The sequence below is a fragment of the Oncorhynchus masou genome, chromosome 13 (genome assembly GCF_036934945.1).
Source record: "Oncorhynchus masou masou isolate Uvic2021 chromosome 13, UVic_Omas_1.1, whole genome shotgun sequence".
NCBI classification, from domain to species: Eukaryota; Metazoa; Chordata; class Actinopteri; order Salmoniformes; family Salmonidae; genus Oncorhynchus; species Oncorhynchus masou.
The window spans coordinates 62013162-62028503 of NC_088224.1; the positions used below are offsets into that span (position 1 = coordinate 62013162).

The window sequence follows — 15342 nt, forward strand, 5'->3', positions numbered from 1 at the left end:
TTAACTGCTCCTTTGATTACCTGTGTTACCAGGTAGGCTGGGAGGGAACACGTAGAGGCTGCCAGTAAAGCAGAGAGGCTGTCTAGTGGAAGACTAGCGGTGTAGTGCCTGGCTATTGGCTAATGGGCACCCAGAAGGAGGCTCACTGTAATAGCTCTCTGGTTACACCACCGCTACTTGGAATGCAAGGTCATAATTAAGACCTTTTATTACAAAAAGCTTTAAAATTAGAACAGAATCCACTCCAATAAAAGGAACCGCCGGCTAATTTGGAGAGAGAGGTTTTTTTTCCCCTGTGTTTTTTGAATTGGTGCCCAGAATAGACCACTCGTCTTGAGAAATGCAAAGGGAAAAAAACATTCAAAATGAGAATTTCCCCTTTGAAAGATTCCCAGATTTTCCAGGCATTATGCGACATGCCAGGAATGAGCGGAATTGCATTTTTATTTGGGTTGTAATTGTTACAATAAAAATAATGGCCGTAAAACACTACTTGTTTCCACTCTATTCTACATCATGGCAATGTAGTCGAGAATATAGTGTGTCATGCAACAATCATTTACAACAATGATTGTTGTTCACTCTCAGTCAATGTGAAGATCATATTTTAAACCAGCATCTGTTTTTCCCTCTATTGAAATGAGTGTGCTGTGTAATCCACCATCACTCTGCATGTGATTCAGCAGTTCTGTACATAGACTGAAACTAGTGAAGCATCAGATACTGCTCATCTATCTTAGATCCTTCATGCCATATACAGTACACTGAGTATACCAAATAATTAGGAACACCTTCCTAATATTGAGTTACACCCCCCTTTGCCCTCAGAATAGCCTCAATATGTCGGGGCATGGACTTCTACAAGGTGTTGACTCCAATGCTTCCCACAGTTGTGTCAAGTTGGCTGGATGTCCTTTGGGTGGTGGACCATTCTTGATACACACGTGAAACTGTTGACCTTGAAAAACCCAGCAGTGTTGCAATTCTTGACACAAACCTTTGCGCCTGGCACCTACTACCGTACCCCGTTCAAAGGCACTTAACTCTTTTGTCTTGCCCATTCCCTCTCTGAATGGTACACATACACAATCTATGTCTCAATTGTCTCAAAGGCTTGAAAATCCTTCTTGAACCTGTCTCCTCCCCTTCATCTATACAAATTGAAGTGGATTTAACAAGTGACATCAATAAGGGATCATAGCTTTCACCTGGATTCACCTGGTCAGTCTATGTCATGAAAAGAGCAGGTGTTCCTAATGTTTTATATACTCAGTGTATGTCAACATGGTGGCATGATGATAAGATATTGGAGTTTTTTATGTTTTTCAGGAACCAGAGACAGTGTCCATAGAAGCCAATGAGTGGAAGAGAGCAGCCTCACATGATCATTAGCACCACTTCTGGACTGTGAGTAGAGTTTTCTCAGCTGGGTCGTTCCACAAAAAGAGGGCCTTTTGCATCCCTTTGACATTTTAAGTAGAAATTCTGCACCAATATTGAATTTAAAAGCCTGCTATATTAAGTGCCCTGGAGAATTCAATTAATCTGATTTAAATATATATATATAATTAAAGAATTCTGCACTTTACATTAAGATAAGCCACTTAACCCCACAATGTCTTAATGTTTTCACCATCATTGTAAGGCCCTGTTTTTTTGTTGCTTTGACAAAGTCATTTCAGAAGAGTATTATTGAGTTTATGTGATTAGTGATTCATTTACATCTGTCCCTCATTTCAAGGTCAACCCTGTTAGTGAACTGAACTCTCATTTTAATATGTTGAAACTATTCCTTAAAAAATTGTTTTTTTTAAATAAAGAAACATTCTAATAGTCAAATCATAGTATGAAAGCAGGTGAGCTGGTTCTACTCTTTTTGACCATTATCTGGTGTTTTGTGATGGAGAACTGAGCGGGTCGAGCAGAGCACATCAACCCTGTTACCCATAGATAGACAGGCAGGAATGTTTTTTTGTGAAGCTTGCATTCAATTGCTACTCCCTGTTGTACACAACAAGCTTCCATTCTCCCTGTCACGAGGGGATTTTGGGCTGATTTAAGATAAAATCATCAACCCTGTTACTTTATTTTATTTAACCTCTCGAGATGGGAAACATGTTTTTATTATGTTGCAGGTACTCTTTATGACAGAATTTAAATTTGGTGAAATCAAAAGTTTCTTTTGACCAAGTTACACGACTCAAAAGGAACTGAAATGGTGGAACGATCCAGTTACTTTTACCAAACCGCATTTGAAGTGTTCCTGTAGTATCTGTATTGGAGCAGTCCTTGGAGCAGTCCATGGAGCAGTCCTTGGAGCAGTCCTTGGAGCTAGCCACCCTGCTGGAATGTACCTTGAACGGTCTAATGAGATGGAGGAGATGGTAAACAAACACAGTGAAGGGTCTGGGCCTCCTCTCTCAGCTCTGTTCAGCTACTGCAGCTGTGCCCTCTCTATGGTCATCAGCCTATACATACATCAGCTGACCTGCCAACAGCTGCATTTACATAAGTATTCAGATCCCAAGCGGCAGTGATCGGGAGTCCAATAGGGCGGCCCAGCATCGTCCAGGTTTGGCCGTTGTAGACGTCATTGTAAAAAAATAGTTGTTCTTAACTGACCTGCCTAGTTAAATAAAGGTATTCAGTGCTCTGTTAAAGCACCTTTGGCAGTGATTACAGCCTCGAGTCGTCTTGGGTATGACGCTACAAGCTTGGCACACCTGTATTTGGGGAGTTTTCCCACTCTTCTCTACAGATCCTCTCAAGCTCTGTCAGGTTGGATGGGGAGTCGCTGCACAGCTATTTTCAGGTCTCTCCAGTGATGTTCGATCAGGTTCAAGTCCGTGCTCTGGCTGCGCCACTCAAGGACATTCAGAGACTTGTCCCAAAGCCATTCCTGCATTGTCTTGGCTGTGTGCTTAGGGTTGTTGTCCTGTTGGAAGGTAAATCTTCGCCCTGAGCGCTCTGAAGCAGGTTTTCATCAAGGATCTCTCTGTAATTTTCTCTGTTCATCTTTCCCTCAATCCTGACCAGTCTCCCAGTCCCTGCCGCTGAAAAACATCCCCACAGCACTGCCATCACCATGCTTCACCGTAGGGATGGTGCCAAAATGTGTGCAAAGCTGTCATCAAGACAAAGGGTGGCTACTTTGAAGAATCTCAAATATAAAATATATTTGAACACTTTTTTGGTTACTACATGATTCCAAATGTGTTATTTCATATGTAGAAAAAAGTAAAAATAAAGAAAAACCCTTGAATGAGTAGGTGTGTCCAAAATGTTGACTGGTATTGTATTTTCAAAGAAATGTGGATCATCATTATTTGGTCCATAAAGGTTAAGGAGACATATCTGTTTAAGGTCCAATAACATATTTCAAATCATCCATCTACCTTGCGGATCTGCTTGGACAATTTGCGCATTCGGATCAAAATTACTGTTAATTAATATCATCACCCCTTTTGAGTTTCTTTGCCCATGGGAGAAGTATATTGCCCCCCCCCCAGTCCCTTTTCCACACAATTTAATTGAATGAGTTGAATGAGTTTCTTGTAAACAATAGATGTTATATTCTTTCTCTTTAAGCCAGGCAAATATTGTTTGTCTTGTCTTATCATCTGCTAAGCCATTACAATTTTAACTGGCTATACTTATTTCACCAATTACCATAATGAGATACAAGTTTCAGATCTATTTATCATAATATATGTTTGTAAATGTACCATTGAAAAGTACCATAATGATTGAGTGTCCATATAGCTGTACCATGATATTTTCATTGCTACTATGTAACCCTCCAATTGTTCTCCACTATTCCACCCGCTAAAGCCCCTCCCCATCCAAAGTTGGGTTGTCATCTCTATGCCCCCCGAGAGGCCAGGACCCATTCTTTGAAAAGAGAACACGGTGCCAACCACAGAACAGAAGCAGATCAACTGCCAAAAGCATTTCCATCACCCTCACCTCGATTTGCTTTATATATAGATATTAAAAAACGATATATATTCAAAAATATTGCGTAACTTAATTCCCATCATTAACAATTTATATGCGTAATAACGTCGACAGATCATGCAAAGGATTGTTACTGATAACCAGGATTGCCATTTTGTTACATTTTTGTCAAGCAATTACTATTTTAGCAAACAATTATTGTGAGTCATCCTATATTGTCCCTAACATCCTTACTCCCGAGCAACAGATGTGGGATACACACACACACACACACACACACACCCTTCCCCTACAATCATCCATAAGCTCAGGTGCCCAACGGTTGTTACATCCCAGAGCCCAAATCTTGAAAGGACTTGATTTAAAAATGCATATACAGTTTCAGCTGTTTGAGAAAGCATGCAAGATTGAGCAAAATTTGCAAAAATGGGGAGATTAAATTAACCAATGTCAAGTCCTAGTTGATGGAGATGAGATCCCTTCCCCTGAAACACACACACACTGGTCCCCCATTGTGACCATTTCCCCAAGCATCTCTGTGCAGTCAGACTTTTGATTATTTTGTGCCACCAGGGTCACAATAATATGCCCCACGAAGAAAAAAAATGCTACAGCATACAATGAGATTCTAGATGATTCTGTGCTTCCTACTTTGTGGCAGCTGTTTGGGGAAGGCCCTTTCCTGTTTCAGCATGACAATGCCCCAGTGCATAAAGTGAGGTCCATAAAGAAATCGTTTGTTGAGATCGGTGTGGAAGAACTTGACTGGCCTGCACAGAGCCCTGACCTCAACCCCATCGAACACCTTTGGGATGATTTGGAACACCAACTGTGAGCCAGGCCTAATCGCCCAACATCAGTGCCGACCTCACTAATGCTTTTGTGGCTGAATGGAAGCAAGTCCGTGCAGCAATGTTCCAACATCTAGTGGAAAGCCTTCCCAGAAGAGTGGAGGCTGTAAAGGGGGGAGCAACTCCATATTAATACCCATGATTTTGGAATGAGATGTTGTCCACATACTTTTGGTCATGTAGTGTATGTTCATTAAAATACCAAACCACAAGTACGGTATAATGGTAGTTCTCATCACATGGATGTTATTTGTGAGCGATAGCAAAATCCCTGTACCAACACACATAATACTAACCCCAGCAGAGTCTGCCTGCTGCCCATGACAGCAGCAAATGGACCACTCCTATACCTTTCATTTTCATCATTTCAAATGCCGTCTGTTTATTGTTGTTGGCACACAAAAAAACTGCCTCATGTACATGTTGTCTACAACACTTGCAACCACAGACATCCATTACAATTCTTTGTAAATGAACAATGAAATTAGCAGATGAAAGCTTGAAAGGATTTGACTGAGTGAGCGTGGCAAACAATCCCAGGCATTAACCTGGTGCAGAGGAGGAGGAGTCATTGCAAGGTTAAAGCCCAGCAGCACGTCGTCGAAAGAGAGAGAAGTGGGATAAGGTCCCTATGCCAGGAATACATTTTGAGGACAGCAGAAAAGGCCAAGTTCCTCTAGCCAATTGCTTTGGGGTTACAGAGATAATGCTGAAAGCTTTAAGCTGAGGGTTTTTCAGTCTGGGGCCTGGAGCCACTGTCTACTGCAGCTCATGTCTACCGCAGCTGCTAGAAATAGAGAGACAGAGAGAGAGCGTGAGAGAGAGCGTGAGAGAGAGCGTGAGAGTGAGAGACGGAATCTTGGATGTTGTCCCTGATCCAAGCCAGGATGGGCGACGTGGGGTGTAGGGTACGTCAGACCAGCCTGGCATACGCTGTCTGTACCCGACAACACACCACTAGAGCCGATGTGGGGTTTGGGGGTGGGGGCAGGGTGTTTCGAAGAGGAAGGGGTTGGGTATGCGCGTGTGTGTGTTTGTGTGCAGCAATGCCATGCCCTCCCCAGCTCTGCTGGCTCCAGAAGGTTTGCCGTGCCCAACGCCGAGGGAGCTGCCAGTGCTGAGCTGTCTGGCACTTCTCTCCTCTGCAGGGCATTGATTAAGTGACACAAAACAGCACAGCACAGCGCTACTGCCTCACCTGCCATTAGCTGAGCCAGTGCCTGCCAATACCCACACATGAGTCAGGGAATATTGACGTGGTTCGAGACAGACTATCAGCCAATAGGAGCTGTCTGTGTTTTGTGGCAGAGAGAGAAAGAGACAGAAAAAGAGAGAGGGGGAGTGGGGGGAGAAAGAGAGTGAGGGAATGAGAGAGAGAGAGAAGGGAGAGAATGAAAAGAGAGAGGAAGAGAGAAAGGGATTGAGAGAGAGCCTTTGAAATTGTGACAGAGATGAGCTGGTTACAGGGAGACATGGCTCTGCGGTTGTTTGGAGATTAAATGTATGATGGCACGTTTGAATATTTGAATATTTTCGAGAGGCTTTAATGAACCTGTCAAAGTGAAAAAATGGTTATTGAAACCTAATGATGAGAGAAGTTAAGCACCAAATGCTTCATGCATAACTGTTGTGAATAGTTATGGCTGATATGACGGTGAACCTCTACAAAGCAGCGATATCTAGGCTGCAACAATAGATCATTAAACAAATAAAAAACATTTATGATTAGAGCTCGTCGTCTTATTGGGGTTAACATACAACACTACTGAAACAGAGCAGTTCTGAGCATGTTCAGATGAATGATTTTACTATGGGAACAGCTGTTGATTTGCCACCAGCGCATTTCCGTGTGTGTGTGTGTGTGTGTGTGTGTGTGCGTGCGTGCGTGCGTGCGTGTGTGTTCAAGCGCCTGCCTGTGTGATGGCTGTCAGAGGATCTGATAATCTGTCATTAACCAGTAAGAGCTGGTGGTCTTCCATTGCCTCTTAAAACAAGATTGTCTGCATTTTTGTTTTTGACAGAGGATGCGGTTGTCATTTCTACTCTAAATTCTAATTCCCGATAATACAGTCATTGTTTTATTGGTTTATGTGGCAAACAACTTGGTATGCTGTGGTCAGGGGAACACTATTAATTCAGCTAATAATGGCATAGCTGCTGCTACTTATTATCCATGCATAGTCACTTTACCTCTACCTACATGTACATATTACCTCAATTACCTCACATAACCTGTGTATTATCTATACATAGTCACTTTACCTCTACCTACATGTACATATTACCTCAATTACCTCAACTAACCTGTTTATTATCTATACAAAGTCACTTTACCTCTACCTACATGTACATATTACCTCAATTACCTCAACTAACCTGTTTATTATCTATACAAAGTCACTTTACCTCTACCTACATGTACATATTACCTCAATTACCTCAACTAACCTGTTTATTATCTATACATAGTCACTTTACCTCTACCTACATGTACATATTACCTCAATTACCTCAACTAACCTGTTTATTATCTATACATAGTCACTTTAACTCTACCTACATGTACATATTACCTCAATTACCTCAAGTAACCTGTACTCCTGCACATTGACTCTGTACCGGTACCCCCTGTATATAGCCTAGTTACAGTTATTTTATTGTTGCTCTTTAATTATTTGTTATTTTTCTATTTTCTTCTTTCTTTGTATTGATTGTTTACTTCAGTTTATTTAGTAAATAAATAAATAAATAATTTCTTAACACTTATTTTCTATTAAAATGGCATCATTGGATAAGGGCTTGTAAGTAGGCATTTCACTGTAATGTCTGTTGTATTCGGCGCATGTGACAAATCAAATTTGATTTGATTTGAGTAGATAGCTTTAATGTGCGGCATGTCTAGGGTGTACATTACCTATCGAAGGTATTACCTGTATTAATGGCACCTGTTTGAACTTGTTATCAGTACAAAAGACACCTGTCCACAACCTCAAAAGGTCACACTCCAAACTCCACTATGGCCAAGACCAAAGAGCTGTCAAAGGACACCAGAAACAAAACTGCAGACCTGCACCAGTATGGGGAGACTGAATCTGCAATAGGTAAGCAGCTTGGTTTGAAGAAATCAACTGTGGGAGCAATGATTAGGGAATGGAAGACATACAAGACCACTGATAATCTCCCTCGATCTGGGGCTCCACGCAAGATCTCACCCCGTGGGGTCAAAATGATCACAAGAATGGTGAGCAAAAATCCCACAACCACACAGGGGGACCTAGTGAATGACCTGCAGAGAGCTGGGACCAAAGTAACAAAGCCTACCTCCTGTAACACACTACGCCGCCAGGGACTCAAATCCTGCAGTTCCAGACGTATCCCCCTGCTTAAGCCAGTACATGTCCAGGCCCGTCTGAAATTTGCTAGGGAGCATTTGGATGATCCAGAAGACGATTGGGAGAATGTCATATGGTCATATGAAACCAAAATATAACTTTTTGGTAAAGACTCAACTCGTCGTGTTTGGAGGACAAAGAATGTTGAGTTGCATCCAAAGAACACCATACCTACCGTGAAGCATGGGGGTGGAAACATCATGCTTTGGGGCTGTTTTTCTGTAAAGGGACCAGGACGACTGATCCGTGTAAAGGAAAAAATGAATGGGGCCATGTATCGTGAGATTTTGAGTGAAAACCTCCTTCCATCAGCAAGGGCATTGAAGATGAAACGTGGCTGGGTCTTTCAGCATGACAATGATCCCAAACACACCGCCCGGGCAACGAAGGAGTGGCTTCGTAAGAAGCATTTCAAGGTCCTGGAGTGGCCTAGCCAGTCTCCAGATCTCAACCCCATAGAAAATCTTTGGAGGGAGTTGAAAGTCCGTGTTGCCCAGCAACAGCCCCAAAACATTACTGCTCTAGAGGAGATCTGCATGGAGGAATGGGCCAAAATACCAGCAACAGTGTGTGAAAACCTTGTGAAGACTTACAGAAAACGTTTGACCTCTGTCATTGCCAACAAAGGGTAGATAACAGTATTGAGATAAACTTTTGTTATTGACCAAATACTTATTTTCCACCACAATTTGCAAATAAATTCATTAAAAATCCTACAATGTGATTTTCTGGATTTTTTTTCCTCATTTTGTCTGTCATAGTTGAAGTGTACCTATGATAAAACATGACTGGCCTCTCTCATCTTTTTAAGTGGGAGAACTTGCACAATTGGTGGCTGACAATACCTTTTTGCCCCACTGTATATACAGTACCAGTCAAAAGTTTGGACACACCTACTCATGCAAGGGTTTTTCTTTATTTGTACTATGTTCTACATGTCAGAATAATTGTCAAGACATCAAAACTATGAAATAACACATATGGAATCATGTAGTAACCAAAAACGTGTTAAACGAATTAAAATATATTTTAGATTTTAGATCCTTCAATGTAGCCACCCTTTGCCTTGATGACAGTTTTGCACACTCTTGGCATTCTGGGGTGGCAGGTATCCTAGTGGTTAGAGTGTTGGACTAGTAACTGAAAGGTTGCAAGATCGAATCCCTGAGCTGACAAGCTAAAAACCTGTCGTTCTGCCTCTGAACAAGGCAGTTAACCCACTGTTCCTAGGCTATCATTGAAAATAAGAATTTGTTCTTATCTGACTTGCCTAGTTAAATAAAGGTAAAATATATATATAATTCTCTCAAACAGCTTCACCTGGAATGCTTTTCCAACAGTCTTGAAGGAGCTCCCACATATTCTGGGCACTTGTTGGCTGCTTTTCCATTACACTGCGGTCCAACTCATCCCAAACAATCTCAATTGGGTTGAGATCGGGTGATTGTGGAGGCCAGGTCATCCGATGCAGCATCACTCTCCTTCTTGGTCAAATAGCCCTTACAGAGCCTGAAGGTTTGTTGGGTCATTGTCCTGTTGAAAAACAAACGATGGCATATCCATGGGATGTTGTATCGCTGCAGAATTCTGTAGTATCCATGCTGGTGAGGTGTGCCTTGAATTCTAAATAAATCACAGACAGAGTCACCAGCAAAGCGCCATCATACCTCCTCCTCCATGCTTCATGGTATGACCCACACACGCAGAGATCATCTGTTCACCTACTTTGCGTCTCACACAGACACGGCGGTTGGAACCAAAAATCTCAAATTTGGACTCCAAAGGGACAGATTTCCACTGGTCTAATGTCCATTTTTTGGGTTTCTTGGCCCAAGCAAGTCTCTTCTTATTATTGGTGTCGTTTAGTAGTGGTTTATTTGCAGCAATTCAACCATGAAGGCCTGATTCACGCAGTCTGATGTTGAGATGTGTCTGTTACTTGAACTCTGTGAAGCATTTATTTGGTCTGCAATTTCTGAGGCTGGTAACTCTAACGAACTTATCCTCTACAGCAGATGTAACTCTGGGTCGTCCTTTCCTGTGGCGGTCCTCATAAGAGCCAGTTTCATCATAGTACTTGATGGTTTTTGCGGCTGCAATTGAAGAAACTCTCAAAGTTCTTGAAATTTGTCAGATTGACTGACCTTCCAGTGTTAAAGTAATGTTGGAATGTTGTTTCTCTTTGCTTATTTGAACTGTTCTTGCCATAATATGGACTTGGTATTTTACCAAATATGGCTGTCTTCTGTATACCACGCCTACCATTAAGAAAGAAAATAAATACCTGTGTGCAAAGCTGTCATGAAGGCAAAAGGGGAATACTTTGAAGAATCTCAAATATAAAACATACTTTAATTTGTTTAACACTTTTTTGGTTACTACATGATTCCATATGTGTTATTTCATAGTTTTGATGTCTTCACTTTTATTCTATGTAGAAAATAGTAAAAATGTAAAAATACCCTGGAATAAGTAGGTGTGTCAAAATTTTTGACTCGTACTGTACCCTACCGTTCAAAAGTTTGGAGTCACTAAGAAATGTCCTTGTTTTTGAAAGAATAGCTATTTTTTTAGCCCATTAAATTAACAATGAATTGATCAGAAATACAGTGTAGACATTGTTAATGTTGTAAATGACTATTGTAGTTTATGGAACATCTACAAAGGCGTACAAAAGGCGGCAACCATCATTCATGTGTTCCACTGGCACATTGTGTTAGCTAAACCAAGTTTATAATTTTAAAAGGAAAACCCTTTTGCAATTATTTTAGCACAGCTGAAAACTGTTGTTCTGATTAAAGAAGCAATAAAACTGGTATTCTTTAGAATAGTTGAGTATCTGGAGCAAAAACATTTGAGGGTTCGATTACAGGCTCAAAACTGCTAGAAACAAAGACCTTTCTTCTGAAACTCGTCCGTCTATTATTGTTCTGGGAAATGAAGGCTATTCCATGCAAGAAACTGAAGATCTCGTACAATGCTGTGTACTACTCCCTTCGCAGAACAGCACAAACTGGCTCTGACCAGAATAGAAAGAGGAGTGGGAGGCCCCGGTGCACAACTGAGCAAGAGGACAAGTACATTAGAGTGTCTAGTTTGAGAAACAGATTCCTCACTAGTCCTCAACTGGCAGCTTCATTAAATAGTACCTGCAAAACACCAGTGAGAACCCCTGACATAGGCCATCCCTTTAAGCTGTAATTTAGAGTCCAGAGACGCAGAGACCCGATAGTCTGTCGCCCATTGTAACATAGCTAAACTACTTTGGAGAAATTGCTTCAAAAAGTATGAAAGCCAATGGTCCAATATTTTAGAACACTGCTGTGTAGACACGTACACGTTTTTGGAATCTGATAAGCGCGTAAGTCCGACCCAGGATTCAATCCCCAACAACAACGACACTTTGTGCTCCTGAAGCTAGCATGCTAACTATTACCCTACCAAAACCATGGTCTTGGTTGGTAAGGACACACTATTGGGTGTGAACTAACATGCTAAACACTACCGCGCCGTTCCCAGTGCACACAGCTAACTACTTCACTTCTGCTAAACTAGCACCCATGATTGATAGCACTGTACTGAAGAAGAGTTTTTTTTCTCATTATTAGACTCTGTTAGCTCGCTGAACTCAAGCCTAGGCATTAGTTCGGGGAGCAAACACAAGTCTCAGGCAAGGTTACTTATCACACTACCGTGGCTCACCGAATCACCTTCATTATTACACTCATACTAGTTTTCACCTCTCTGAAAATGGATTTCGACTTCACTGAACGATGCAAGCATTTGTCTCGATGCAAGCATTTGTCTCGCTACAATTTACAGGGATTACTGCCGTACCCGGTAGTGGAGCATTAGGATTTTCCAACTGCTGATTAGTCGCGGCCCTCCATGTCTCCTAATTTTCTCATAGCCCTTTGAGTTTGAAGAATTCTCTCATCCAGCCTTTGATCATATCTATTCAATTAGTTGTTAGCCTACCCTCCCTCCCTTCCCTGACCTCACCTCCCCTCCCTTCTCCCTTTCCCTCCCTCTACCTCTCTTCCCCTCCTCTCTCCACAGACCCTGCCTGCCTGCCAGAGTATTATGAACTAGAAATCTGCTGGATCCTCTAAGGATGTGACCCGCACTTCTATATAAAAGGATTTTCCATTATGTCCTGTAGCCGTGTGTGTGCATGTGTGTGCGTGCTCGAGTACTGTAAGTGTGTGTTACAGAGTGACGGTGACGGAGGGTGAAACAGGGTGAGAGAGCGAAAGACGGACAGAGGGAGGCATATCTGTCCTAACTGTCCATGATCTGATACTGACACAACCCGTTGAAACACGTCCCTGTATGAAACATTAGAACCACATACAGTGTGTGGTACAGTGTTAGAACCCGCTACCATTTATACAGTACAGGAAAAAAAAAGATATAACCTGTACGATAATCCTGACCAAGAACTAGCTTGAAACATTATATTGGAAAAAAAGCGATATTCACACACACACGCACACACACACACACACACACACACACACACACACACACACACACACACACACACACACACACACACACACACACACACACACACACACACACACACACACACACACACACACACACACACTCACACACTCACACACACACACAGTGGGAGCAGGTTCTAACAGCCCCTGGCAGGTCCTGTGTGGCCTCGACCTTGCTGCTCTAGTTGGGAGCGGTGAGGTTGCTGCAGAGGAAACAATGGAGCTCTTTGTGCTGTCGGCTCTCTGGCTCTGAGAGAGAGAGAGAGAGAGAGAGAGAGAGTGAGCTGCAAAATGTCTTCCCCAGATGAAACTGCATATTGTTTCCCAGTGAGAGTTGTTCAGTTTTCTCTGTCTGTCCCCCTGCACACCACTCATACCCACCAGGCCTTAGCACTGCCTCTGCCTGGCTACCCTGCTTTTTGTCAGACCCACTGGCCTTCCCCTCATCCGCTGCTGCCCCGCACCAATTATGTTCTACTGTAAATACCACACACATACAAATGCATGCACATACTGTACACACACATGCATGCATGAAAACACATACATGCTCACACACCCGCACAAAACAAGCGTGCTCACACATGCATGCTCACACCTAATCCCTCAAGGATGATCTTTTCCTCCTGTTTTTTTAGGCAGCTTGATTGTTGTGGGTCCGGCTGTGGCTGAGCAGGCCGATTCTGGAGCCTCAGACCTGTCCACTGACATTGCAAGTGAATCTGGAGGTGAAGGGAGTTTATTGACTAGTTGGTCTTAAACAGCCATTTAAAGGGTAGTACATCACAATTTAATTTGATTCATCCATTGATCCTGAGAGACAATGACCAAACATATGCCTTAGTTTTGTTTATTTACTTACCCCAAAACAATCATTAGCATCCCTGCTAGTGAAACAATGGAAGTGGTAGAGCCAGGATGCTTCAAAAAGCATGCCCAAATCCTCAGTCACTTTAAACCTAATGTTATAGCGACCCAAATACCATAACAAGTTGCACATATAGAATATTGAAGAGTATATAGGAATTCCCCCAAAGTCCACATTGTTACAGAAACAGGAAACAATTATTTTGATTTATTAAGAACAAAGTCCTGATCAAAATCACCCCATTCGGTAGTTTGATGGATAAACGGACAGATGTTGATGGGGATTTGTGTATTATGCTAATTAGACGTCCGTACTTGCGCAGACAACAAGCTGAAGTCACCAGGTGGCTCTTTTTGTGGTGTGGAGTTGCCAGTTTGTTGCGTTATGTGTTGCTTTTCAGGGTGTCTTTGTACCTTTTCTTTTGTCCCCCTTTGCATCCATTTCCCCTCTTCCAGTTGCCCGTATGCAGTTGTTTGGGCAGCCTTGAATCACGGTATCCTGTCCATCAGAGTGCCCAATGATTTGGGATTCGGTGCTGGGAATGTTTGCCTGGGTCAGGACGCTGGTCCGTCGATCCTCCCATCTGATGCTCAGTATCTCCCTCAAGAACTGTTGCTGCTGGGGCTACAGTTCCTGAAGGTGTGTGTGTGTATATATGTCACACACATATACACAAGCACACGCACATGCGCACGTGCACACACACAAACACAAACACACACACACACACACACACACCATGTTTTATGACATATTGCACTGAATGGAACCATAGCTCCTATTTTACGCCCTCTGTTTGTTTGTGTTGTATTTAAAAAGGAGAATCACACTTTGAGCTAGTCTGCTGTTTTCAGGGATTGACTCACTTCATGTCAACAAGGAGTATGTAAACAAAGAGAAAAGGGTTGCTACACTGGTAGAACTGTCCTGGCTTCAGACCTTTTACAGCAGTCCACCTCAACTCTAACATACTGAACAGAAATATAGACACAACATTTTCAACGTTTTTACTGAGTTACAGTTCATATAATGAAATAAGTCAATTGAAATCAATTCATTAGGCCCTAATCTATGGATTTCACATGACTGGGCAGGGATGCAGCCTCTAATTATGTGGCACATACACTTGGAGTAGCATAATTAACACCCTTTTCTATTGCTTTAATTATGGGCCACATACAGTGCATTCGGATATTATTCAGACTTCTTCCCATTTTCCACATTTTGTTACGTAACAGCCTTATGCTAAAATGAATTACATAGTTTTTTCCCCCTTGTCAATCTACACAAAATACCCCATGAAGACAAAATAGGTTTGTAGAAATTTTTGCTAATTTATAAAAAATAAATCATATTTTCATAATTATTCAGACCCTTAATTCAGTACTTAGTTGAAGCACCTTTGGCAGCGATTACAGCCTCGAGTCTTCTTGGGTATAACGCTACAAACTTGGCCCACCTGTATTTGGGCAGTTTCTTCCATTCTTCTCTGCAGATCCTCCCAAGCTCTGTCAGGTTGGATGGGGAGCGTCGCTGTCCAGTTTTTTTCAAGTCTCTCCAGAGATGTTTGATCGGGTTCCGTGCTCTGGCTGGGCCACTCAAGGACATTCAGAGACTTGTCCCAAAGTCCCTCCTGCGTTGTCTTGTGCTTAGGCTTGTTGACCTGTTGGAAGATGAAGGTCCTGAGGTCCTGAGCGCTTTGGAACATGTTTTCATCAAGGATCTCTCTGTACTTTGCTTCGTTGATCTTTTTCTCAATCCTG

The 15342-nt window shown here is 42.2% G+C and overlaps 1 long non-coding RNA gene across 2 annotated transcripts in view; it reads left to right on the top strand.

The window, feature by feature from the left end:
• LOC135552784 (uncharacterized) overlaps positions 1–15342 on the top strand; it is a 121700-nt gene that overhangs the window by 42339 nt on the left and 64019 nt on the right. For both annotated transcript variants that reach the window (XR_010457505.1, XR_010457504.1), the window contains one exon: positions 1330–1407. This is a non-coding gene — a long non-coding RNA (uncharacterized LOC135552784). The remainder of the gene's footprint in view (positions 1–1329; positions 1408–15342) is intronic.